The following is a 25,979-nucleotide window of genomic DNA, read 5'->3' as shown; positions in this document are numbered from 1 at the left end:
CATGAGAACTCCTTCCTCATAAGGGACCAATTAACCCACTTGCCCAGTGCATTTGGTCCTTGCAGAGGCACACGGAAAGAACACTTGGTATCTGAAAGGGTCTGGCTCCAGTCTCATGTGTAGAGGTCAAATAGGTCAAAGTTCATTTTTTTCTTTTGAACTGTGGCTCTGTGAAATATGTCTCTAACTTGGGCCTGACGTCATGTTGAATCTCTTTTCCTCAGCATTTTGACAGACCATGTGCGAAGGGCCTGGCAGAGATGTGGTGGTGGTGGTCGGGGGGTGGGCAGAGAACTGTTTAAGGACATTGCGGTTGGCTTTGTCACTCTGCAGCTCTTCAGAGACTACAGGGTGACTGGGCTCAGTCCTCTCTCTACTCAGTTCCTCTGGGTGTTTTGGTCTGTTGATTTTCCAGTGTCTGTAACCCAAAGCAACACATCTTTCCTGGCATGTTTGAAAAGGGAGCCGTTGCTAAAGCTATTGGACTCCCAGGGAAAGTCCTTCCATTTACACAGTATAACACAGGACATTATTCCACACTGAAGATTGTATGGTTACAGACATCTGCCAGGTCAGCCTTTTCCTAGCCATTTTAATAAAACTAATGATAACCAGTAAACTTGACTCAGTCATTCCTCAAAGGAGCTTTGGTGTTTAATAAATACCTTTCCTTTCCTACGGTTTATATTCTAGTTATTACATTTGGAAGTAGAAGGCACACCCGTCATAAAATGCCTAACCTTTAAGCTCCCTTTTTGGAATTCAATATAATTAAAAGCAGAAAGTATTTGTTAAATTTCTACTAATGCCAACCCTATGTGAGGAGTTTTTGGGGACACCCAGAAAGTACAAGTCTTGTAAGTGATGTCCTAATTATGTAAAGGAATAAGAAACCTTTTCCAGCCTCCAGTTCCCATCTGAGAAATGCTTGCTACAGATAGAACAGGATAATTGACCCCTTTAATTGGTCCCCTATTCTGCAGGGAAACATGGAAAATGTTCCCTTGTGATTTATCCTACAGCTTCTACCTTCCGTTCACATTCATCGCACCCATAGTTGGTGAGCTCCAGGAGGGCAAGGCCATTGGACTTGGGAATCAGTGGTATCTAGACCACGAGAGAGGCACGACTCCCCAAGGAGGCGTGAAATATGTAATAGCACAAGTTCAAGTTTCCCTGTGGTTCTATGCTTAGCATTTGGTAATACTTTTCTTTGCCAGAATCAGTGGTACCCAGTCTTTACCTCCCAGCCCTGCGAGGTTGCTGTGTTAAAGCTTATTCTCACACCACGTGACTCTTGTCTCTAATTTCTTATAGGCTTAGAAAAAAAGCTTTATTGATATGTAGTTCACATCCCACACAAGTCACTCATTTAACGTGTAAATTCACAGATATGTGCAGCCATCACTACAGTGGATCTGAGAACAGCAGAAACCTAATTTCCTTTGGTTATCCCTCTCCACCCTCCTACCCCCTCCAGCCCTAAATAACCACCAATCTACTTTCTGTTTCTTCTTTTACTCTCTGAAGCCCTCAGGAATCAGCACTTTGGTATCAATGTCTCCAGTTTTGTGATCAGCTCTCCAGCAGGTGTACTCCCTCCTTCAGCTGGAGCCATGAAGGAACAGAACCACCTGCCTGTGAAAGTGGTTCCCCAGACGGAGGCTGAGCATGGGGTTCGCACAGAGTGCTCTCGCTCGGGCTGAAAATCTTGCCCCAGGGCTGGGAGACCTGCCTCAACCTGAAGTCCTTTCGTGGAGATCAGACTACAGCATTCATCTTTTTGCCTCTTTGCCTCTTTGTTGTTCAGCTCTTCCCTGCACCTTCAGTCTGTGGTTTTCTTTCATTCACACCCACCTTCCACCCTGCTCACCTTCAGGATTTTTCATCTGTATCTACCACATTCATCAGGGAACAAACGTATAATCCTTCTTCTGGCTGTCAGTCAATTTGAATACTGGTTATCTTCCCAGCCATGAACTGTAACACAGCTCTGTCCTTGGTTTTGGAAGAACAGTGAGTCAACATTATTTATCTTCGCTGAAGGCTGGATCTTAACCACCTTATAGTACCATTAATCTGTCAAATCATCCCCAAACTGCAAGGCATTATGTATTATCTAAACTGAGACTTCTTTTATATTAAAGGGCATTGTCCCCGCCTCTTATGGTTCTGCATACTTCCCGGGAGGGATAGCATGAGAGAGGGCATGTGTGGGATGCTTAGGAGGGGAGAGCCCCTTTCATCCCTGGCGGGCACATTAGAAAACAGGTCATGGTGGAGACCAGAGCATGGTAGAAACTAGTCAATAGCAAGTAGAAGAGTGTTCATGATTTTTTTCCCAGTTAATTTTTCATTTTAAAAATTATAAGTTATATTTTTGCCCTGCCAGTGTGGCTCAGCAGTTTAGCGTTGACTCATGCACCAAGAGGTCACCAGTTCAATTCCCGGTCAGGGCATATGCCCAGGTTGCTGGCTCGATCCCCGATGGGGGACATGCAGGAGGCAGCTGATCAATGTTTCTCTCTCTCTCCCTTCCTCTCTTTCTAAAAATTAATAAAAACATATTTTTTTTAAAAATTAAAAAATAAAATTACAAGGTTTTTCATAATTTTATATTCAATTTTTGCTATGAAGACATGGGCTGTCAGATTTTTAAAAATGTCACTGAATAATCTTTTTCTGGTGTGAGATATTTGTGGTATTAGAAAGCCTCTTATTTTTTAAATAAGCTTAGACATACATTATCTGTTCTCACCCTGGACTGTGAAGTCTAGGACAAAAGTAGTCCAGTAAAACTTCTGTTTTAGGGTCTTTCACTTATTAATAATTCACCTCATGAAAAATATCAAAATTTAGAGACTTTCATAAAAAACCATGATTCAGTAAACATGTAGTTTATTTTTATGGTGCCCACATAGATATGGGTACTTTCTGTATGTTCCTCCCCCCTTTATAATTCCTGAAACTTTAATAATAAAGGGCATAGCCTGCAGGCGTGGCTCAGTGGTTGAGCGTCGACCTATGAATCAGGAGGTCACGGTTTGATTCCCCACGTCAGGGCACATGCCCAGGTTGTGGGCTTGATCCCCAATCGTGTGTGTGTGTGTGTGTGTGTGTGTGTGTGCAGAAGGCAGCTGATTAATGATTCTCTCTCATCATTGATGTTTCTATCGCTCTCTTCCTCTCTGAAATCAATAAAAACATAGTTAAAAAATAATAACAAAGGGCATAGTCCTCTTGGTTTATGTTAGTCCTTCTAAGTAAAAACCTGCATTTTCTTGTCTTTCTAATCTTCAGAGCCACACAGCCACGTTTTCTCCTCCAATACCACGGGAAGTAACCCACGGCAGTGGCAGAGGGTGTCGCACATGTACTTGCATTCATTGGGTCCTGGCTGAGTTAACCGATTTCCCACAGAAGTCCATTTTCCCTTTCCTGAGTCACACCTGAGCCCGCGGCCCTATAAGGGAATGCTTCCCTGCTCGGTGATGAAATGCCAGGACGCGACATCCTTTCTAATGAGTCACAGTCAATACAAATTGTTTTCAAATGACTCTGCCTCTGCCTCCACACCGCGCTACGTGAAAGAAGAACCTCTTCAAATCAAAACATCTTGTTTCATCAGCCGAGCTCCGGCAGACCTCTCACTTTTGTAAGCAAAATGAAATGTGTTTCCACACAAAGGGAAAATCCAATCTGTTCTTATTTTTCCTCGGGTGCCCGTGTTCCACAGTAAGAGGAAATGACGAGGCACACACTGGAAAGTGTTTGCAGGGTTTGGGGACAGAGAAGCTACTGAGGAGTTTTGTAGACAATAATAATGAGACATCTAGAAGGATTGTGAACTCCTGAGAGCTCCCATATAAACTGTAGGTGGTGGGACTTGTGTGTACAGCGTGGTTGATCATGGTTTTCATTTGGAATAGCACCGGCCCTTTATTAGGAGAAGTGGGACTTTATTAGTGTCTTTCTGTTGTGTTGCTGCTAAAGATACTTACAATCTGGGCTTAGTGAATCCACAAATGATCCCCCAGGTGTGCACACATCAGCCACGGACAGCTTAACCTTTCCAGCTTGGGAAAATGGAAAGGAAGGAACAGCAATGTAATGGTCCTTGAGGGCTTAACTATCATTACCGTGAAAGGAAAAAAAGAAACTTTTAAGAAAATGCAAACAATCATGTGACACATTTTAGGGTGCAGCAGAGAGGGTGTGAATTTCAGGCTGGCATCCATAAAATTCCCTAAGGGGGAAAACACACAATGGATCAGGTTCAACTATAAATCAGAGCAATCCCAAGTCAGAACGAGATGAAGGATTTAAATGTGACCAGGGCTCCAAGCTGTGACATCATAGACAAGTGAGAACCCACTTGGACCTTGAACTTGACCTTCTTTCAAGCACTCCCAATAAAGTTACCCAGTAAGATAAAGAGGCCGGGGGTGGGGAATTAAATTTATCCATCCATTAAGAGTTTGTTTGTTTAAATGATTCAAGTGCCTTTGGTAATGCCAGATGCTTCTCTTTTGATGAGAGAAGGAAAATCATATCCAGAGAAGGTAGATAGAAGAGCCTGATAAATGAGACATGGCTGAAACATCCAGGCGTGTTTAGCAAGAAGGGAAGGAGAGGGAAAGTGTGTTCTGTAATTCCTCATTCCCCGATCCACAGCCCAGTGTTTGTGATCTGAGCATATGGAGTTGCTGATTTGAACTACTTGGCTACCCACTGAATCACGTTCCCTTCCTTTCCCTGCTATTCAAAGCTTTCTGTAATGTGGCTTTAAACTCCTTCTCCACCTGTGTCATGAGAGTAATCACCTTTCTGTACCCTCCAACTCCTCATGCATTTTCCTATGTATCCTTCATCTCCTAATACCTTCTTTATCCACTCAATTCCTTGTCTTTTGAAAACTTTTAGGGCCTAGAGGAAATTCCACCTTTCTTCATGAATGCCTCAAGCAGACACATAGCATGCCTCCCCTTGGGCAAGAGTGCTCGGGCCCCATGTCAAGATGCCTCGCCTTCACTGCCTGCTCCACAAATTGTGAAACAGCCCCAAGTAGACGGTGACAGTTCACAGGGGAAAGAGGGAAGGAGGAATGCCAGGATGCTGACCTGTACCCTCTAGTGAAAAGAGAACTATGTCCTTGTGATGCATTTGCATCTCAACCTTATGGACATAGGTCAGACTGCATTCTTCCTGAGAGCAGACGGGAGCCTCAACGAGGATTGCAGGTACAAGGAGACAGCAAGGAATGTGGAAAGGGCATGTGCCTTGGAGCAGTAGCTGCTCCCATAAAAGTGGGAGATCTGGTGGCCCCTCCCCCTGCAGCAGCCCGGGTAAGAAGATGGGTGAGGAGTAGCAGATGAGAACATTGACACACAGCCCAGAAGGTTTGTTCATGGTCTATAATTAGTAGCTTTGCTATTTAATAATTGTTTCAGTTCTCCTTTGTCAATAACACAGTGCCTCTCATAAAATAGGGACATATAAAATGCCAAAAAAATCCAAACTCAAACAAACAAACAGACAAACAAAAAAAAAAAACCTTCTTCAACTGCTTCTTCTCTGCTCCCACAATGCTCTGGTAGCCAATCTGACACCGACCACAGGCTGTCTGTTCTCTGATATTATGTATTCATAGAATACTTTGCAGCTTGGAAAGCATTTTCACAAACAGGGGCATTATCTACCTGGGAGGTTTTGATTCTTCTTGCAGATAACTTGGGTTTTGAGAGTTTAAGTAACTTGTCCAGTATCACAGAGCTAATATTTGGTAGAGCTGGAATACAAATGCAGGTTTTTCCGACCCTAAATCTGGATCCTACTTCCCTCCAAGGGTTGTGGTGTGGTTTAGTTTTTTAAAAAAATCTAGTGGGTATGAGAGCAATTTTCAAATTCTAAAGTACTACCTGGACGAAAGGAAGGATTTACCCATCGCACTGCAATGTCGGAGACAAGGCCATTTTTATCTTTGCATATAAATGCGCATTCTCAGGCCCACCCAGAGCAGCTAAATCCGGGTGCCAGCAGTCTGTGCTGACAAGCCCTGCAGGTATTCGGATACGTGCTCCGAGTCTGAGAACCAGGACGGCAGGAGAGGATTATCTTTTCTCTGTGGGGCCCTTGCACCTCAGAGGCTAGGCGGCATTATGGGATCCTTAGCAAGTATGCAAACCTCAGTTCTCAGAGGAGAGGGTGGCTTAGAGTGCTGAGTGAGCAAAGATTTTATTGGTGATTAAAAAAACCATTTAAAAGACTAAACTGGCAAGATTATGAGCTCTGAAGGGTGTTGTCTTACCTGGAAGGCAGATGTCAAGGGAAGCTTTAAGGAAAGGAGGGAAGAAGACAGGACTTTGAAAGGCAAATTCTTCATGGGTGTCAGAAAAATTCATGAGGGGGTGGGGGAGATTTATTATGACTTTTAATTCAGAAAAGAAATGACATTAATTTTTTTTTAAACCGCTGACAGTAGGCCTTTGGTAAGCGGGTAGAACAATCCAGGGGGATCACCAAGTGAGCGCTCATGAAAGCCCAAAGGGCAAGGTTAACCCCTTAGTCTAGAAAATGGATGTGGAGAATTGAGTGCCTATGACCATTTTATTTTGGAAACACTGATGTGAATTCAGCTATAAACTGTTTTCATTCTCCCTGAACTAATGTATTATTCTAAAGACAAAAAAACAAAAACAAAAAACAACACTGTAAAAGGCTCCTGGTTTCTTTAAGCTAGTGTGGATAATGCAAAATGTTGGCTGTTGCTGGCATTTGCAATGTGTACAAAATTAGCTAGCAGAAAAAATTGCTCAAGTTCAAATGTCTGTATAACCTGAGCAGTCTTCCATCTGAGTGGATGTGCCCACCATGTCTCCAAGAGCCTTCTGGTGTGAATTTTCATTTAATGTCCAACAATAGTACAGCCCAGAATAGGTTACTACTTAAAATTGAATGCTATACTAAAATGTTTACCAATGAAATACCAGGTCTGGAATTTCCTTCACAATAATTTATGGGAAGGGATGGTGCATTTTAGATGAAACAAGATTGGCTGTGAGTTAATTGTTGAAGTTGGGCATGGTACATGGAGGTTCTTTATACTAGTCTGTTTAGTATATGCTTGAAATTTTCTATAGTAGATAATATTTTTTCAGAGTGGATGCTAGATATCACTGTCCTAGAATCCCCTAGCCATCCTGGCATGCCAACTTTTCTCTGGCCACCCTTCCCTCTAGGGCCCTGCCTACTGATAATGCTCAGATCTTTCTTCCCCCTCTGCCACCCACTTCACCTCTCTCCCCCCAATCTGTGATCCACTAAAACCCTGTCTTCCTCACCTAAGGGGAATGCTTTAAAAAATCCTGTTCTATGCGAAACAAATAATTTCATTCTTCTTTGTTGAGACTTCTCATCAGCCCACATTGGAAGTACCTATTGTTTTGTAACTTAGCATACCCACTTACATTGTTTTTCTGAACAAAAGCTGTTCTAACCTCATGAAGAATTCTGCCTTCCTCCTAGCCCATCTGTATACCCCCCACAAGAACTCTAAAAGTTGTTTAACCTCAGAGTAGAAGTCATGAAGGGCAGGCATTTTCTATGACTCCAGGAAAGGGGATGTAGTCTCTATCTAGGAACTTCCACCAGGAGAGGTCCAGCTATGAGACTTGACCCTTGATTTGTCTCTGGCTTAGAGGAACAGAAGAAAAGAAATCCCTAGAATTCCCCAAAACTCTTGTTTTCTACGTATTTCTTTTCTTTTAAACTCCTCTTACTCCTTTTACCAGAACTTCTGGCAAGTAACATGTTGACTCATGATATTTTATCACTTCCTTCCTCTGGCTCACTTCCAGCGGAGATGCTAGTGAGTTGTCAAGTGACCAATAGGCAAGGCAAGACAAAAAGGGCCTTCCCGGTTACAAAAACTGTACAGTCCAGAACTTGCAATGACAAACTGAGACAAAGTTAGTTTAAATGAGGAGGTATCTCCTGCCTTTCAGCATGAAATCACTCTTTGTTTCCTTTGAAGTCCTGATTCCATGTTGCCCATCTGGATGTATAGAGCAGTGGTAGCCAACCTTTTGGACCTCACGGACCACCAGTTGGTGACCGCTGCTCCAAAGGTTTCCTTAAACCAGCGGTCGCCAACCTTTCGGACCTCAGGGACCACCAGTGGTCCGCGGACCACCGGTTGGTGACGGCTGGTATAGAGGATGCAGCCACAGGCATGACCCATATATCTCAGGGATCTTCATTTCAGCCCTGTTGAAAGGCTACTGAAAGGAACTTGTGGGACAGTTAAGTCTAGCTTCATCATCTTAGAGAGAGCTTGGGCACGTTTAGGCAAATGGCTTCTCTCCTTCCCACTTCAAGGGCCAGAAGGTCAGGCTGACAGTCCAGCTTGACTAGGGTCAGAAAAAAATGCCAGAAACAAAAGAAAAGTTGGTGGTGAAATACCTGGGGAGTCATAATTACAGGAGTCTAGTTTAGTCAGTTCAGAGTGCAATAAGGTGTGGCATGAGTTGGAGAATGGTGGGGAGGAGGGAAACTCCTGCATTCTATAAGCCATTGAAAGTAGAGTTGCTAGCCCTGGCTGGTTTGGCTCAGTGGATAGAGCGTTGGCCTGTGGACTGAAAGGTCCTGGGTTTGATTCCAGTAAAGGGCACTTGCCCGGGTTGCGGGCTCAATCCCTGGTGAGGGGCGTGCAGGAGACAGCCAATCAATGATTCTCTCTCATCATTGATGTTTCTATCTCTCCCTCTCCCTTCCTCTCTCTCTCTAAAAATCAATAAGAATATTAAAAAAGAAAAGAAAAAAGGAAGCAGAGTTAACCAGATAAAGTATGGAATACCTATTTAAATTTGAATTTCAGGTAAAATATGGGATACCCACTTAAATTTGAATTGCAATTAAATAACAAATACATGTTTACTATAGGCATGTCTTAAATATTACATGGGACACACATATACTAAAAAATTTATTTTCTATATACATGGAATTCAAATTTAACTGGGTTTCTTTGGTTTGATTTGCTTGTGACCTAGAGAGTAGCTTAGTCATTCTGACCCTTTTTTGCTCCATTGAATGGAACTAGTGGTCAAGGTGTATTTGTTAGGTGAAGTAAACACAAGGACTGTGGTAATAATGCCTTATCTTGACTTGCTGTCAGTGAAAAAGTCATCTATCTTTTTCTTTAGGAATGTTGTTTAAACAATGATTGTGCTATGCGGATAACTCCCATCCAAAGGTCTTTTATTACATCGTATATGCTCCCTGGACAGAGCATACCACAGAGAGTTCAGAAATGATTGCTTAGTTCTACTCTTTTTCTGCTTTTGATGCCTTTTTATATTACTTTTTTATTTTGAAAAAGTTCAAGCATGCACTAAAGAAGAAAGAACAATGACCCTCCATGTACCTATCAGCAGCCTCAACAACCATCTACTTATAATCGGTACTGCCTCACCCTATTCTCTCCATCCTGCCGCATTATTTTGAAACAAATCCCAGGTAGTTGGAGCTCTATGACTTTATAACTTCCTTTTTCTCACTGTACCTTTTCTTTCCCAGTAATGGAATTGTATGCATACTATCTACCCCAAATCTTCTTGACACTGCTCTATGTTTTCAGTTCTCTAGTTGCTTGCCTTCTCAAAAAAAAAAACCACTACATTGTCCAGCCCCCTTTGCCTCGAGGGCCCATGCATGAGACTTCAGTTTGAAAACCCTACCCACCTGGCAAGACTTTGGCTGGGACTTGAACTATGAGAGAAAACAGGAGGGTTGGCAGGTACATGCCATTAGGCCCGATCCGTAGTATTATTCTGGGAGCTGTTCCTGGAAGCTGATCCTAGGATATATTCCTCAGTTTTTCCAGTGAGCCCATGAGCTCTCTCACATACACTAATACCTCCTTCCTTCATACATTTGCTAGAGAAGATTCCATTGACTCCAACTTGGTTGCCTGACTGATAGCAAAGCTAATCATTCTTACCTTCTAAAGAGGCAAGAGAGGAGAGGCACACATAAGCATTCAAGTATCTCAGAGAAAAATGTGATGATTCGTGTGAGATTAATAATTTAGTTAGCACGTAAGCCTATGGGACTGTCCTAGATCCAACATTCTCAAAGCATGGCCTCCAACCCATAGCAGCAGCAGCAGCAGCAGCAGCACTTAGAGACTTTTAAATTCACATTCTTGGGCCCACTCCCAAGACCTAGTGAATCAGGAACCTTGGGAGGAGGAGAAAGGAAGTTGCTGCCAGGTTCTATCTCCACATACAAGAATAACTTCCCGAGGAATTACATTCATAGTGAAAAAGTAGGCGTTTGGTTTCTTTTTGCTTCTTCCTTTGTCTCCTTTTCCTGTAGCCTTTTGTCGGGGTCCAGCCTCAGCATGTCCAAGGGTTCCCAAAGGTGTGGAGGGAGTTGGTGAAGAAGGAATGACACGGAGGCAACATTCAGTTGATCAGCAGCCTAGCCAGGTTCTCTAGCCAAGATCTCCAGCCAAGTTCTGTCTAAATTCACATTCTTGGGCCCACTCCCAAGACCTAGTGAATCAGGAACCTTGGGAGGAGGAGGATCCCAGCAATCTGTGTTTTGACCAACTCTGGATGCTTTAAATCTGGGATCAGCAATGACAGCCTGAGATCCAAATCCTGCCCAAATCCTGCCCACTGCCTGTTTTTATAGATAAAGTTTTATTGAAACACAGACATGATCATTTAAGTATTGTCTCTGCTTTTGTGCTACAAGGCAGGGTTGAATGGTAGTAACAGAGACCATATGGCCCACAAAGCCTAAAATATTTACAACCCAGCCCTTCACAGAAATGATGAGTCAGTAAAAGTGAGTTGAACAGGAATGTGTGACACTAATTTATAACGAAGTAGAGCTATTGGGATTTGTTTCCGTGAAAGAGCTGCCTTTTACCACTTAGCTGAGGTCTGTGGAATATAGAATAACTGGCTGTTTCTAACTTCTATCCATGGCCATCTTTCCTGCAGAGGACTTAAATTGCTTTAGAAATGTGTGTGTGTGTCCCTGGCTGGTGTGGCTCAGTTGGTTGGATCGTCCTGTGCATTGAAGGATGGTGGGTTGGATTCCCCGTCAGGGCACATACCCACGTTGTGGGTTCGATCCCTGTTCAGGGTATATATGGGAGGCAACCGATGGATGTTTCTCTCTCACATTCATATTTCTCTCTCCCTCTCCCTTCCTCTTTCTCTAAAATCAATAAAAACATATATTTGGGTGAGGATGTAAACAAACAAACAAACAAATAAATAAGTGTATATGTATGTGTGTGTACATGAGCATATCTGGAAGACAAATTGTCTCTCAAACAGACAGGTGCAATCACAAAAAAACAAGAATAAGGCCTAATTTTATCCAGATATTAGGGAAATAACTGTAGGCTTCTTGCAAATCAAATGTGGTTATCTGTGTTGTTGGGGCATTTTTCACAAATGCTGAAAAATAGGGATGGTGGGTTCACAGAGTGAGTTCAGAGGGTGCAGAGAGCAGCTGTGGCGAATTATTTGAGATTGACATAAGGCAATAGAACTATTCAGAACCAAGTATAGATGATTTTTACTTGATCATGTTTCATTCCATTCTGCTTCCATCTTTCTACTTGAAGAAGAGGCAGCCACACAGTGAGGGCTCCACCTACTTTCTAGACCCTCACTACGTGAGCCCTAGGGTAATGCTTAGAAACTTGTCCTCTGAGCACCATTGATCCTGGGCAAGTGTTTTTAGGCCTGGTCCTCCCAGTTTTCTCAACTGGAAAATGATGGGGTGGGACCAGAGGATCTCTAAGATTCTTTCTAGTTCTAAAATGCAGTAAGTGCTTTGCAAATGGTTTAGTGATGCTTCTGACACTGATTATAATTGTGAGATACCTCCTAGGCACCATGCCATACTCAAACCTCAGCTCTTCGAAGAAGGAAACAGTCATTCTTACACAGTGGTAGGGAAGATGTGCTTATAATGTATGTCAGAGGACTTAACAACAATGCAATTTCTTTGACTCAGCAATTCCACTTTTAAGAACTTATTCTAACAAATAAGAAAAAATGTGTTCAGTGATATACCAACAAGCATTTTGGTTTCAGCACTGTATATAACCTTGAAAAATTGAAAGCAGCCTAAATGTCCTACCTAATCTATTTGGTTGAGTAATCTGTGGTATAAACATATTTTGGAATATTATGTGGCCATCGAAAATGATGTTGTAAAAATATATTTATTGCCACATACTATTGAGTGAACAACAGCTTCAAACATCATATTTTTGTTACTATATTTTCCTGGAATGGACTTACCATTATTTATTCCTACCTGTATGCCTACATTATCACCTACAAGGGTACACATGAAAATGATCAAACTGGTTACTGCTGGGTGGTAGGATTATGAATAATTTTGATCCCTTTGTCTTATCTTTATTCTAAATTTTTTACAATGATGATGTTTTTCTGTGTATGTATGTTAAAGCACACATGTGCACACACACATACACACATCGCAGTTCAGAGCAGTAACACAAAATTTAAATGGGTAAATCTGGATATCCTGCTCTCTGCCCGGTTGACATAAATGCCCTTCACCTGCAGCTAAATAGGCACAGCAGGCCCACAAGGGTTACAGGCTGCTCTGCTTTTGTAGAGAGGGAGAGAGGCAGGCACTGGCAGGCACGACACTGGAGCATTGCTCCTCCCTCATTTCCTGGCTAGGATGACCAGCTACCCCAGTTTGTCAGGGACTGAACGATTTCCTAAGAAGGGCGACTTTCAATACTAAACTGGGAAAGTCCCGAGGCAAACTGGGACAGGTTAGTCACCTGTGCCTGACAGACTTGGGAAGATTGCCTAGTACTCACGCAGGTACACAGGTACATGCCTGACTCACTCCAGGGTATGTGGTCTCTTGAGCGATCACGTACAAAACTGTTGCTGACCCTGGCTCTCCCGGCCAGCAGAGACTGTGCGCTCAGCAGGGTGGGGTCCGGCTCAGAAGAAGCTTTCTGACCCTGGAGAAAGCTCATTTCAGGTGACACCTCCTCTTCTCCGCATCTATCCCAGTGCCTGCATCTGTTCTGGGTTTGAGACTCTCTAAGTAAAATGAAAAGAGTGTTATCTGAATACTTCAGGCCAAATGAGCCATTCAGTGACTTAGTTTGCCCACTTCAATTATTATTAAACATTCAACTAATTCATGTTGCTGAAGTTGCATTTATTTGATCCTTTTAGCCAATTGTGCCCGTTCTGCCCAACCTCTCAACATACTTTTGTTGAAAGTGAAAGAGGAAAGAAAGGAGTCAGGAGTGGAGACCAGCAAACCACAGCGGTGTGGGGAGGAAGTCTGGGCAGTGATGAAAGCGGAAGTCTGTGTAAACTGCTGGGAGGTTAATACTGGATCTCTCTCTCTGGGTTGCACCCGCACACATATATAGGTGGTGGGCGAGATGGTGCAGAGTGGGACCAAAGCCCATTCAGCAGTGGAAGCGGTGGTCTCGTCTTGCTGCCTGTCACCCTTTATTTGGAAGTAGCACACCTTCATTTCTACCAGCTGAGTCAGGCTCATTCTCATGGGTGACTTCAGGGAACTGGTCCCATTGCTCACAGTCACATTATTCTTTCGGGTCTTAGTGTGCTGACGTGCTCTGTCGGGGACGTGTGAAGGTGAGCGTTTCCACAAAGCAGACTGAGCACATTCCCAGGTCATGCGGGTGAGTTAACAGGCGTTCCTTCTGTCTTCCACTCCAAGGTGCAAAATTCTGTTATGTCCTAATCCACAGGATCAGCACTTGGAGTAGAATAGAGTGGCCCAGAATTAGAATTAGCCAGATCTTAGGACCAAACTGCAGCTCACCCACGTGGCAATAACATTACGATGTTGGTTTCCTCAAATGTGCAGTGGGAATAATATATTTCCTACCTCATTCTCATTTTTCTCCTCTGCTGCCTTTGTCTGACCTATGCCCCCTTGTTGCCTATAAAACACAGAAAGAGGGTAAAGTTGATCCAGCGGTTTTCTAGATTATTCTCCTGCTCTGGCACACAGTGGCCATGAGCATGGAGCCTGGGTCTTAGTCTACAAGGGGCTTTAGAGTCACCTTTCTTTTCTGAGAAAGACTTGGATGCAGGGGTTTGGAAAGTATGTTGCATGGACTACTGGTGGGTCACTGGTTCTCCAGGTGTAAAATTCAGGGGAGAAGGTGCTCACGTCTCCCTGTGAGGAGGAAACATAGAGAAACACCACCGACTCGGGTGGGAGGACTCTTGGTTCTTCTCTTAGTCACCACCTGAGTCCTGCGCACATCACTGAATCCCTCTGTTGCTCTTCCTACCTCGTCCTCACCAGCAGCTCACAATGACAGGTTTTGGGTAGCAAGCAAATCCTTGGGTTTTTGTGGTTTGTTTTAGGAAGAAGAGGGAGATTAGGTAGGAGAATCCATCTCGCTTTCTGGTGAAGAAATAAGAGGTGTAGTGAGATGGGTTCAGGTGCATTTGCTGGTGGGAATGCAAGTAAATCCAGAGGAGGAGGATGTGAATGTGAGCAATGAGAGTTCCCTGAAATTACCCATAAGAACATCTGACACAACTGATGGAAAGAGGGTGTGCTGCTTTTGAATGAAGGATGACTGGTAGCAAGATAGGATCACAACTTGTATTTTTTTAAAATTGACTCAGTCTCACTCCATATCACACTTCCCATCTGCATGACTGTGTTTAACACAGAGGCATCACACACACTAGAGCAGCAGTTCTCAACCTGTTCGAATGACCCTTTCACAGGGGTCTCCTAAGACCATCGGAAAACACATATATAATTACATATTGTTTCTGTGATTAATCACTATGCTTTAATTATGTTCAATTTGTAACAATGAATATACATCCTGCATATCAGATATTTACACTACGATTCATATCAGTAGCAAAATTACAGTTATGAAGTAGCAACAAAAATAATTTTATGGTTGGGGGTCACCACAACATGAGGAACTGTATTAAAGGGTCGCGGCATTAGGAAGGTTGAGAACCACTGCACTAGAGTGATCATGAAAGTCCCACCGCTTAGTAAGCAAACCTAATCCAAGGACCCAGGACACTTACTTGACCCAATTATTCAGGAATGCCACTACTTCCTCCTCCTCCTGATATTTTGGAAGAGAGAAAACGTGGGTCCCAGAGCAATGAGAGGCCAGGTGGGGTAAGCTCAGGCATATTGGCTGGTGGGAGGACACCTTGGTGCCATATTTTAGAAAACAATTTGCACGAATATGTTAAAGCCTTTAAAAGTTCCCATGCATTGATCCAATAATTCTAGTTACAGGAATCCAGCCAAAGGAAGTAATCCAGGATGCCAATGAGCATGCATGTTAAGGGTACTCACTGTAGCATTATATATTAGAGTAAAATACTGGGGAGAAGTTGACATGGCCAAGCATGGGAAATATCTAAATATGTTTAAGTACATCTACAGGATGGAATTACATAGCCAATGAAGATAGTGTTTTAGATGCATTTGTTTTCTAATCTGAAAAGTAACACATGTACATTGTTTAAAAGTTTAAATAGTGCAAAAGGGAATTAATGAGAAGGAGGTCCCTCTCATCTCAGACCCCAGTCCTTCTCTATAGATAATGACAACTATCATCAGTGATAGATTGTGCTTTAGGAAAGAAAGAAGTGAAATAAGAAAATGACTTCAAAGTAATGGTAAGTGGAAGACACACATAAAAAAAACCCTAACTTTTCAGTATAATTACAATTTTAGAGAGGCGAGTTAAGAGTAATATAGAAAAGAAATATTCAAAACTGTTTCGGAGTGGTGAAATTAAGGGTAATTTTTATTTTCTGTGTTTTCTAATTTTTTAAATAATGTGTAATATTACTTTCTAATATTCAGCATTTAGGGAGCTAAAGATTGTATTCATGTTCAGAATTCAGCAAAGAGCACAAATGATTTTAAATAACAAAGTTTTTCAAACCTCCAAGATTTTTATATTTACACATATGCATTCCCCTATTCTCATGTGTCAGTTTAAAATAACACTGCAGGCCAATATATTTTTGTTCTAGAATACCCAGAAAATGAATTCTATCTCCCACCAGCCCTTTTTCAACATCTCACTAAATCAACACACAAGAAAGTTCAAATTTTTAATTAATATTTTTTGGTGGTATTGTGCTCAAACAGAGGGTTTTTGTGTGTTTTTTTGCATTTGAGTGCCAATTGCTGAAGTCTGAACTTTGCCTTTCTATAAATGAATCCATCAGGGAAAATAAGCTCAACACTGGTTCTGAGGTCAAGGTCTAATGTTCTGAGATTTTGCAAAAGAATCCCAAGGGAAAATGTTTGTCTGGTTTGTATATAGCAGCACGTAGGAACAAACTGTCCAAGTTCCCCAAAATGCGAATGTGCATTTGAGGTTCCAATGCAGATTTCTGAACTTGCAATGGTATTTCAGAATCCATACACAAGTTTTAAAGAGACAGACATCCCCAAATACCCCCAAAAGGACCCAGTAGCAGAAGTGTTAATTTCTGATGTTGGAAAGAGCTTTGGATACTTAAGGAGAAATTGGACCATTCTATTCAGGATCACCCTATCTACACCATATTACCTATGGTGACCGGTCAGGTTCACCAGTGTACCTGTGGCCAGCAGAACAAGCAAATATCTTATTTATATCCACAAACTAGTTAATTGGTCAGGTAAGTAATGGTGTTAGTAGTTATTGGGGAAAAATTGACATGGCCAAGCATGGGAAATAGAGACTAGCATATAGAGATTTGCTCTTGCCATGGATAAACAAACATGGGACTTAACTGAAGTATACTTGGCACCAAATGAGCAATTTTTTCTTCCCACACTTATCAACCTATTAGGATAAATGTGATGGCTGTGAGCTGGCAGGAAGAAGCCAGGACTGTGGGTAGTGGTCTGCCACTAGAACTGGATTCAGATGTTTATTTCCTCATATTTTGAGTTCCTGAGACCTGGTGCTTCATATATTTATAGATATAATTTGTATTAGTTTGCTAGGGCTACTGTAACAAGGTAACACAAAGTGGATGGTTTAAATAACAGAGATTGATTTTCTCACAGTTCTGGAGGTCAGAAGTTCAAGTTCAAAGTGTCAGCAGGCTTGGTTCCTTCTGAGTGCTATGAGGGGGGACCTGCTCCACGCCCCTCTCCTGGCCTTTGGTGGTTTGCTAGCACTCTTGGACGCTCTTCTGCTGCGAGACACGTCGCTCCAATCTCTTTCTTCATGCTCACGTGGTGTTTGCTCTGTGTGTGTCTGTTTCCAAATTTCTCCTTTTTATGAGAGCACGAGTCATACTGGAATTTGAGTTCCATCTTATTCCAGTATGACCTCATCTTAACTAGTTACATCTGCAATGATCCTGTTTGCAAACAAGGTCACATGCTGAGCACTGGGGGTTAGGACGTCAACATATGAAATTTTAGGTGACACAATTCAACTCATAACAAATCTATAAACAGATAAGTACATACATGTGTGTATGTATAATATATTTTGAGGGGAGATAAGCACAGGGAAGGCCAATTTGGCCTGCTCTAGACATGGGTTGCGTGACATGGAGTTTTACTTGATTTCTATAGCATTCCTGTGAACAATGTGTGTATGTTGCCGATTATAGCAGTTATGCATTACATACACTTGTGGCATTGCCTTTGAATTTGATGGTAGAAAGATGTCTTATGTATCAGTATTTTTTTGGGGGGGGGTGTCAATAATAATAGCTACATACACATACAATTAGCATATAGGCATATGAGATGTGGTTTATGTTTTCACAGAATTTCTTGTTCAAAGTCAATAGCATCACTTACTTCTTCATTTTGGTTTAGAAATGTATTTACCACACACTAGTTAGTTTTAACTTGGGCAGTTGTGGGTTGTCAGAGCAGACTTTGATGACCTGGGTCTGGTATTTGGCAGGAATGGATCATCTAGAAGTTGAAAACTTCTACAGCCTCGTGGTGATGGAGAAAATGACATTGTGTGGACCCTTAGGTTTGCCCTGTCTCAGCGGTGAGTGCAGTGGGCCATGCACAAGTATCACAGCAGAAGTTCTGTGGTTTTCCCATGAAAATACCTGATCTCATCTGTTCTTTGAACTCCTTCCCAAAGAAACGGAGGGGTACTGGGGAGCTATACCAATCCTCAGAGAACCGATCCAGGTTAACCTCTGACCTGGGATCAGAAAATCTCACGTATGTCCAAGAGAGCAAAGCACACATTTCAGGAAATAGAACCTACGTCTCTGCATGTTCTAGAAAGCTTTATCTTCCAGAAGAAGCCATTTGCTGAGTGCAGGTTATAGTTATGAGGACACCAAGGGACCACAAGATGAAAAGGCACAGCATCTGATAAGCAGTGTTAGTAAGACAGTGAAGACTTAAAAATAATTACTTTTTCAAAGAGACAGGTGGTTCTGAGTTTTAAGGTGGGATGCTAATGCATTGTAAGTGTTATTTATCATTCAAATGTAGACCAAAACCCTTTAGACACCCCACATACCCATCCGCTAGCTCCAACAACAACTAATAATTGTTATACATTAATTGTTTAATAATGACAACAGCAATTATTAGCCATGTAAAAGCTGTGCTGGAGAATATTACAAGTAGCAGACAGGACATTGAGGAAAAAGGAAAAATCAGCTGGGGTATTTCTTGACAAGCTCCAATTCCTAAACCAATAGCCTATTGCGTGTGGACAGAGAGGACCACTGCAGACTCACAGCGAGCCCAGGCAGCCAGCAGAGTCTTCCAGGCAGGGGCTCTCACCCCCTTTCTCAGTGCTGACTTGGGCAATGTCCCAGAGGCTGCTCTGTAAGAGTTAAGACTTGATATTTTGCCTAGCAAACCCTCCCACTGCAGCCGCTGGAAGGACCAACGCTCTCAAACTTTTCAATTCGTGAAATCTTTTTAATGAGGCCAAACCTTCCAGCCATGTGCCCTGGCTGTTTGCTCTGACCACGAGGGAGAGAGAGCTTGCCTCTGTTCCCTCTCTCTGTCCAGTGTTTCGTTAGATGACAAGTTTCCAGCACCCCAACTGCTCAGAACAAAAGACCACATCTTTCCTCTTCGTGCTGGTTGGGGAACATAAATGTGTTTCTCATTATTTGGCTTGTTTTACAGTGTGAGTTCCTGCTGGGGTTCATTGCTTTGGGGATCACTAGGTATTTCATCTCATACCAGACTGGCCCTTCCCTAACGTTTAACAATGGCAGTCTGTCCAAAGACAGGAAACTCTGAAGTGCTTTGCTAAAGTGAAAGGCTCAACCAAATTAAGCTTCGGGAGATCTTTCCTGTTTTAAAAAAATTCGTAATTCCCTTATGGCTTATGTGTATATGTATGGGGTGGGGGCGGGTACCTGGAATAGGGTGGTGGGTGGTAGGACAGACCCAAAGGTAATTCCCAGGTTCAAAGCCATCGTGGTGCAATGGAAAGGGAACAGGCCTTGGAGCCAGAAGGTCTGGCTTGAATCTCAAATCTTTTTTACTGCTGTTGGAACAGTATGTGACTTCAAGAAAGTTAATTTATCTTGCTGTGCCTTCCTTTCATCATCTGCAAGGAGATGATATAACCTGCTCCTTGGGATTGTTGTGAAGATTCAATGAGGTGCTAAAGAAATCACCTGGCACATTCTGAGTGTTCAATAACTGGTGCCTCTTCTTGCTATCTTCTCGTGTAATGGCCAGGAGTGTCAGCATTGCAAACACACACAAGGTCTGTGTTATCAAGGGAAACCCATATCCATGGGTAGAAGTTTACAGGAAGGCTTTGCTGTATGTTTGAGGGTCACTGATAGGGGGCAGGGGGAAAACATTGATTAACCCAACTCTGACTTCTCTGGGCAAGTCACTTAACCTTAGTGACCTCATTAGAGAAACATCTATTGAGCCCCTGCCTCCAGCTCCAGGGCACTGGGTCATCCATGATATGGAAATCATAATAATCCCCACTTTCATCTTATGGTTGCCCTGGGGATCAAGTGAGATAATGTCTACGAAAGTACTTGGCAAACTTCAAGCACTATCTAAATGTGCTGTGGACGTGAGGCAGAGAGTACATTTACTCTGTCCCATTCATGAGGTTCAAATACAAACCTTTCATTCCTGGGTATTCAGCAGAGAGCAAACACATTCTATTTGACTTTAGCATTGAACGAAAAGCAAACAGTACCTTTTCAGATGCTTTGCTTCCTCTCTTCTCCCTTCAAAACAAAGCCAGGCCCTTTAAGTGCTTCCTGCTGAGTTTAGAAAGAGGTGCCTGGTTATAGCCCCCCTTCCTTCCAAGGGCCTAAGAGGGGAAAGCGAAAGTGAGGCATTGGAACAGGGGTGTCTAAAGATGCCTACATTGGGTTCTTAATTAAGAGATTGACCTTTTTGCAACCCCAAACTAGGACCCAGCACCCCAAGCAATTGCCTTCTTCTTCCATGGGGCACTCCCAGGAGGAATACATATGAAAGCATTTGGACAATATCAATATCGCTGCTGGATAGTGTCAAGTGTTACTCTGAAAATGAAGGGGGGAGGGAAGGCCCCTTTTTTCTCCCTTTCTATTTATACTCTTACTGCCTTTGGATACTGTGCTTTACCTTCCATAAAGCCTCTATGGCAGTTAAATCCCACTGTTCCTTCTCCCTCCTCTGCCCTCTAGTATAGTATACATTTTCCATTCTACTCTTTGGCCTTAATGATTTTATTCCTTCTCCCTCCTCTGCCCTCTAGTATAGTATACAATTTCCATTCTACTCTTTGGCCTTAATGATTTTATTTTCTTATTTATTCATTAACAATTTGCCTTTATAGCAGGCACTCTGGTGGTCATTGGGGATCCAATAGTGAACCAAACAAACATGGTCTCTCTCCAGAAGGAATTTGCCATTTAGTAAGAGGGGAGATTTCCAAAAAAAGAAAGGAAGAAAAAGAAAATAAATGGAACATAATACATCATAAAGAGTGTAGCTTTGCCCGACTGGCGTGGCTTAGTGTTTGATCATCGACCTATGAATCAGGAGGTCACGATTCGATTCCTGGTCAGGGCACATGCCCCGGTTGTGGGCTCAATCCCCAGTGGTGGGTGTGTAGGAGGCAGCCAATCAATGATTCTCTCTCATCATTGATGTTTCTATCTCCCTCTCCCTCTCCCTTTCTCTCTGAAATCAATTAAAAATATATTTTTTAAAAGTGTAGTTTTTATTCTGAAAGCAATGTAAGCCATTGTAAAGAATTTTTAAACAGCTTTATTCAGCTATAAGTGACATACAATAAGCTGCACATACATATATAAAATACACAATTGGATAAGTTTGACATGCGTGTATACCCATAAGACCATCACCACAATATAGTGAGCACATTCATCACCCCCAATGTTTTCTTGTGATCCCTCCTTTCCCTTTGGTCTGCCTGAAGCAATAACTGGTCGGCAACACTGCTGATTAGTTTGAATTTCCTAGAATTTTATATAAATAATCATACAGTATATGGTCTGTTTTTGTATGGCTTCTTTCACTCAGCGTATTTATTTTGAGATTCATCCAAGTTGTAGTGTGTATCAAGAGTACATGCTTTTTACTGTAGAATAGTATTCTGTTGTATGATATGCCAGTTTGTTTATCCACTGACCTGTTGATGGACCTTTGGGTTGCTTTCAATTTTTGGTTATTATAAATAATATTGCTATGACCCTTTGCATATTTATGTGGGATATATGCTTTCTTTTTTTTGGCGGTAGATGACTAGGAGTGGGATTTCTTAATTATATGGTAAATTTATGTTTAATTTTCTAAGAAACGTCCAGGTCTATTTGACCTCCAGGTCATCATTCTGTTCATGTCAGCTCACTGTAGAATTATGGAGACGTAGACAATGATGGTGAAGAAGAAAAATAATAGCCGACAATTATTATAGATTTCTCACATGCCAGGCATTTGTGCTAAGAATTGTAAATGCATTAGTCCCTAATACCTCCCATAAACCCTCTGAGGGGAGCATTATGATTATCCTCATTTACATATGAGGCCACCACTGAAAATTTTGGAAATTAAATAACTTGCCCAAGGTCTCTTGTTTGATAGCAAAGAAGTGAGAAGACAGGTCTTTCTGGCTCCCAAATTTGTATTCTTAGCTACAGTGTGAGGGGGATTGAGCCAGTGGATGCTAAAGTCAAGACACTTACCTTGTGCTTTGCTTTCTTCTCAGACCCAGGGAAAAGGGGAAACACAGCATTCTGTGCCCATGGGAGGGGTTCTGTTTAGTTGAGATGTCGGTTTCATTGTGCTTTAACTGTTGGTCTAAGAATCTAAGCAAAATATAATGTGCAAATACATTTAGAAGTCAATTTATAGATTTCTCTAGAACTCGATAGAAATCATTTAAAGTTGTCTAATCCAAATGATGACTGTATTTAAAAAATATATATATATTTGCTAGGTTTAGATCATAGTTCTTTAGAGGACCTCATGTAGGAAAACACAATAAAGAGGAATTGATGGTATGAGGAATCCTGAGACCCTCTAATATTTGGAGGCAGAATGATATAGCAGGAAGAACAGGAGTTTGGGAGTAAAAGAGACTTGGATTAAATACTTGGTCTGATAGTTTGCTAATAGTGAAAATGCTACTTAAATTTCATTTTCCTCATCTGTGGAATGTAGATAGTAATGTCTATTTTAAATGGTTGTTTTGAGGATTAAAGAAGATTACAAGTCAAAGCCTTGGGTTCTTGGTGCATGTCAGTTCCTGGTTCCTTTTTCCACTTCACTTTTTTTTTTTTTTTAGAAGGACTCACCCTTTTTCATTCTGGCTTAAAATCTAGAGCCCTTTCTGCTAGAGGGTGGTGATCCTTCCCAGACTGTATTCTCACTTTTGTATGTTTTGTACATCAGCATTTTATAGGAAAACGTCCCTGGCTTCCATTAAATTTCAAATAAATCCATGATTCAAAAACAATTCAGAACCACTGTGAGACTTTTTTCTTTCTTTCTTTCGTGCTTTCTTTCTTTCTTTCTTTCTTTCTTTCTTTCTTTCTTTCTTTCTTTCTTTCTTTCTTTCTTTCTTTCTTTCTTTCTTTCTTTCTTTCTTAATAGTATGTGTTGGCAACCTACTAAGGGTCAAGCATTTTGCACAGATAAACTCTGTCCCTCTCTGTCCTGAAGGAGCTTACAGCTTAGAGCAGTGAATAAAAAACTTCAGTGTTTTGCAAATCCGTGTGTTACCACACGAATTACATCCATTCGAGAGAAAGCTTGGTACATGAAGCAAAAAACAGAAGAGCTCTAGGGGGGGAAATGATAGCATGTAAGTAGGTGGAAAGGCCCGGGAATCAAGAGCGTAAACCTTACTGACTTGCACAGGTGACTTTCAGCCAGCTGCTCCATTGCTCTCTGGAAGACTGTGCAGGTTCAACCCTGGACAGAAGGGTCAGCCATGGGGTGTGGGGTGAGGAAATGCAGCTGAGCTCCCCTCACCCCGCTGAAGGCCCTCAGAACTCTGCCCCTGGAGGGAACAAGGGGAAAAGCCCCTCCGCAGTGACCCATTTCTGCTGACCTTGACCTTGCCCCAGCGACCAGCTCCACCTACCCCGTCGTATCTCCAGCCAGAGCCTGTGCATATTTATTCTTTGGAGTCTGCACTTTGCTCTTTTATTTTTACTGGCCTTGCACTCGTGTTTGTTCTTGGTGCTCTCGTCGTGCATGTTGCAGGTGGCCTGGTGTTTAACTTGAGCTCAGGACTAAATATAACCACCACTATCGCCAGAGGCATCCATGCATGTCAGCCCCTTTACGGTGTTTGTAAGCTCCACCCCAGGTCGCAGGAGCTCACTTCTAAATGGAAACTATCCCCGAGACAGGGATGGCCGGTTCAGGAAGAAACCAGTCTTATCGCAGGCTGCACTCACGCTTTATCTCTGTGTGCACAAAGCCTTGGTCTCCACATTGTAGGTGGGAGAGCCACGAGGGAGCACACTCGGGGCCCCTCTCATCCATTTACAGGCATGGCAGGCCCTCCCCCCCTCCACCCTCCTGACCTCATTCTCATCCCAGGCCCTTTGAAGGGAAATGAAGAGTGTCTGCAGCATTTTTACAGCCTTCCCTCCATCCTTCCCTCCATTGGGACCTTCTAAAGTGTCCCTGGAAGGGTCCTGCTGGTGGCTTTATATAGTCCACAGACCTGAGACCCAGGCTTCTCGGGAAATGGCTACCACCATCCCATTGCACAAAGACAAGCTCCCCACCCCACTCCTTCAGGTAGGTCTCCCTAACAGTCTTTTCAACCAGGTTCCTTCCTGTCCATAAGAATTATTGTGCTGGTTAAAATGGCCTACGGGGCTCATAAATTACTTTGTGGTTTAATTTTACCAAACCAAGAGGGAAAGCTCATCAGAATCGGAGTCTGTCTTCTATTTACCTTTTCCCATTCACTCTACTCCAGGCTGAAAAAACACGAGCTATTTCCTTGCCAATAACTCACTTTTTGGAGGACATGGGAGAACATTCAAGCTAATATTTCACTTCTTCTCTGAATATGGTAGAATCTGCTGACCTGCATTACAGGCTGGTGAATTGCAGATAAGAAGAGGTGGCCTCGAGTGAGAGCAGGACCTCTTATACAAATATACTTAGTGAGAGGGCAAGAGGGCACTCGCTCAGCCAGCTGACTCAACCCAGAAGCAATGAGGTCACAGAACTTGATTTCACATCGTCAAAGTGGGTCTGAAATCAGATCTTTTATAATTTCCCCAAGGTCCCTAAGGTCAGAGATTCACTCCTTTGAAAGAATACGATATGCATTGACATCATTTCCCAAACCAGTCCCTTTCACTGCCTCCCTTCCTTCTCACAGTCATTGAACACTACGATGAACAAAGCTCTGGGTTAGCAAGGAAGACCAGCGTGTGCTTTCACACTCATGCAGCTGTCTTGGAGAAAACACTTAGCCGCAGCTACCTTCAAGGGACTAAGAAAGGCCCATTAGAGAAGGCTGGGCTGCTACTGGGGTTGATTCAGGAGAGCAATGCCGATGTCTAGAAGTGGACGTCATTTTTCCAGGGGTTGAGGGAGAGTAAGAAAGCAGAGAAAGAAGATGGTGAAGGGAAGACTGAGAGGATTGTGTGTTTGTGTGATTTTGAGCTTGTGTCAATCCCAGGAAGGAAGCAAGTGGACAAAGTGCTGGAGAAAGCACGCAAGGGACAGCAAATGTGATCCATCAAAGAAGGGAGGGAGAAAGAGAGAGAGAGAAAGTGGGGGGCATGCCTCGTGTGCTTCTCAATGGGGACATTTCTCATGGTCATGTCCTCCCATAGGTGTATAGGGAATTTTCTGTGTAGCTGGATGGCTACCAAGCCTGTCCTCCAAAAGGCCTTTTCCATTTCTGTGTTGGCTGTAAGTGAGGAAGGGAAAGAATTCTTGCTCTTTGCCCTGAGGTCTGTGTTTACAGGGTTACCCTCATGCTATCAGGACTTTGAATGAGGACACAGTGTTCAACACCATTCCTTAGAAAACCTGTTCTGGTCATTGTGCATCTAAAACTGGCTGCAGGGTTGTTGTTGGGGGAGGGGTGAAAACTGGAGAGTCTGTCTGGCTTTAACAGTGGGCCCAAGGGGCCTCAAGGAGAGGGTGGGGAGGCCTTGTGACAAGGAGGTGGGGCTGGCTTCCAGTCAAGATGGGGCCTTCTCATTGTTAGTGATTCACTGTTAGAACCGGAATTTCAGGGTTCCTGTGGTGTGGGGTCCATGTGGGTAAGTGTTAGGAAACTGGAATTGCTAGATCACTAAGTGATACCGAGTGTGGCTCTGTCCAGAGTGTGAAAGCTTTACCCAAGCACACAGAGCAGGATCTTATTCCCAATGGCCAGTTGGATGTAGGACATGATACTGGATGGAAGATCACAGCCTACATCTTCCTTAGAAACAGGC

At 42.7% G+C, this 25,979-nt stretch overlaps 1 long non-coding RNA gene across 1 annotated transcript; it reads left to right on the top strand.

Moving 5' to 3' along the window:
- Positions 1-6,202: 6,202 nt before the first annotated feature.
- LOC106725731 lies at positions 6,203-17,300 on the top strand. Its single transcript, XR_001361660.1, has 3 exons — positions 6,203-6,214; positions 12,123-12,126; positions 17,112-17,300. It is a non-coding gene; the product is annotated as an uncharacterized LOC106725731 (long non-coding RNA).
- Positions 17,301-25,979: the final 8,679 nt, after the last annotated feature.

This window comes from Myotis brandtii, unplaced genomic scaffold, assembly GCF_000412655.1.
Source record: "Myotis brandtii unplaced genomic scaffold, ASM41265v1 scaffold185, whole genome shotgun sequence".
NCBI classification, from domain to species: Eukaryota; Metazoa; Chordata; class Mammalia; order Chiroptera; family Vespertilionidae; genus Myotis; species Myotis brandtii.
This window is presented reverse-complemented; position numbering and strand designations above follow the sequence as displayed.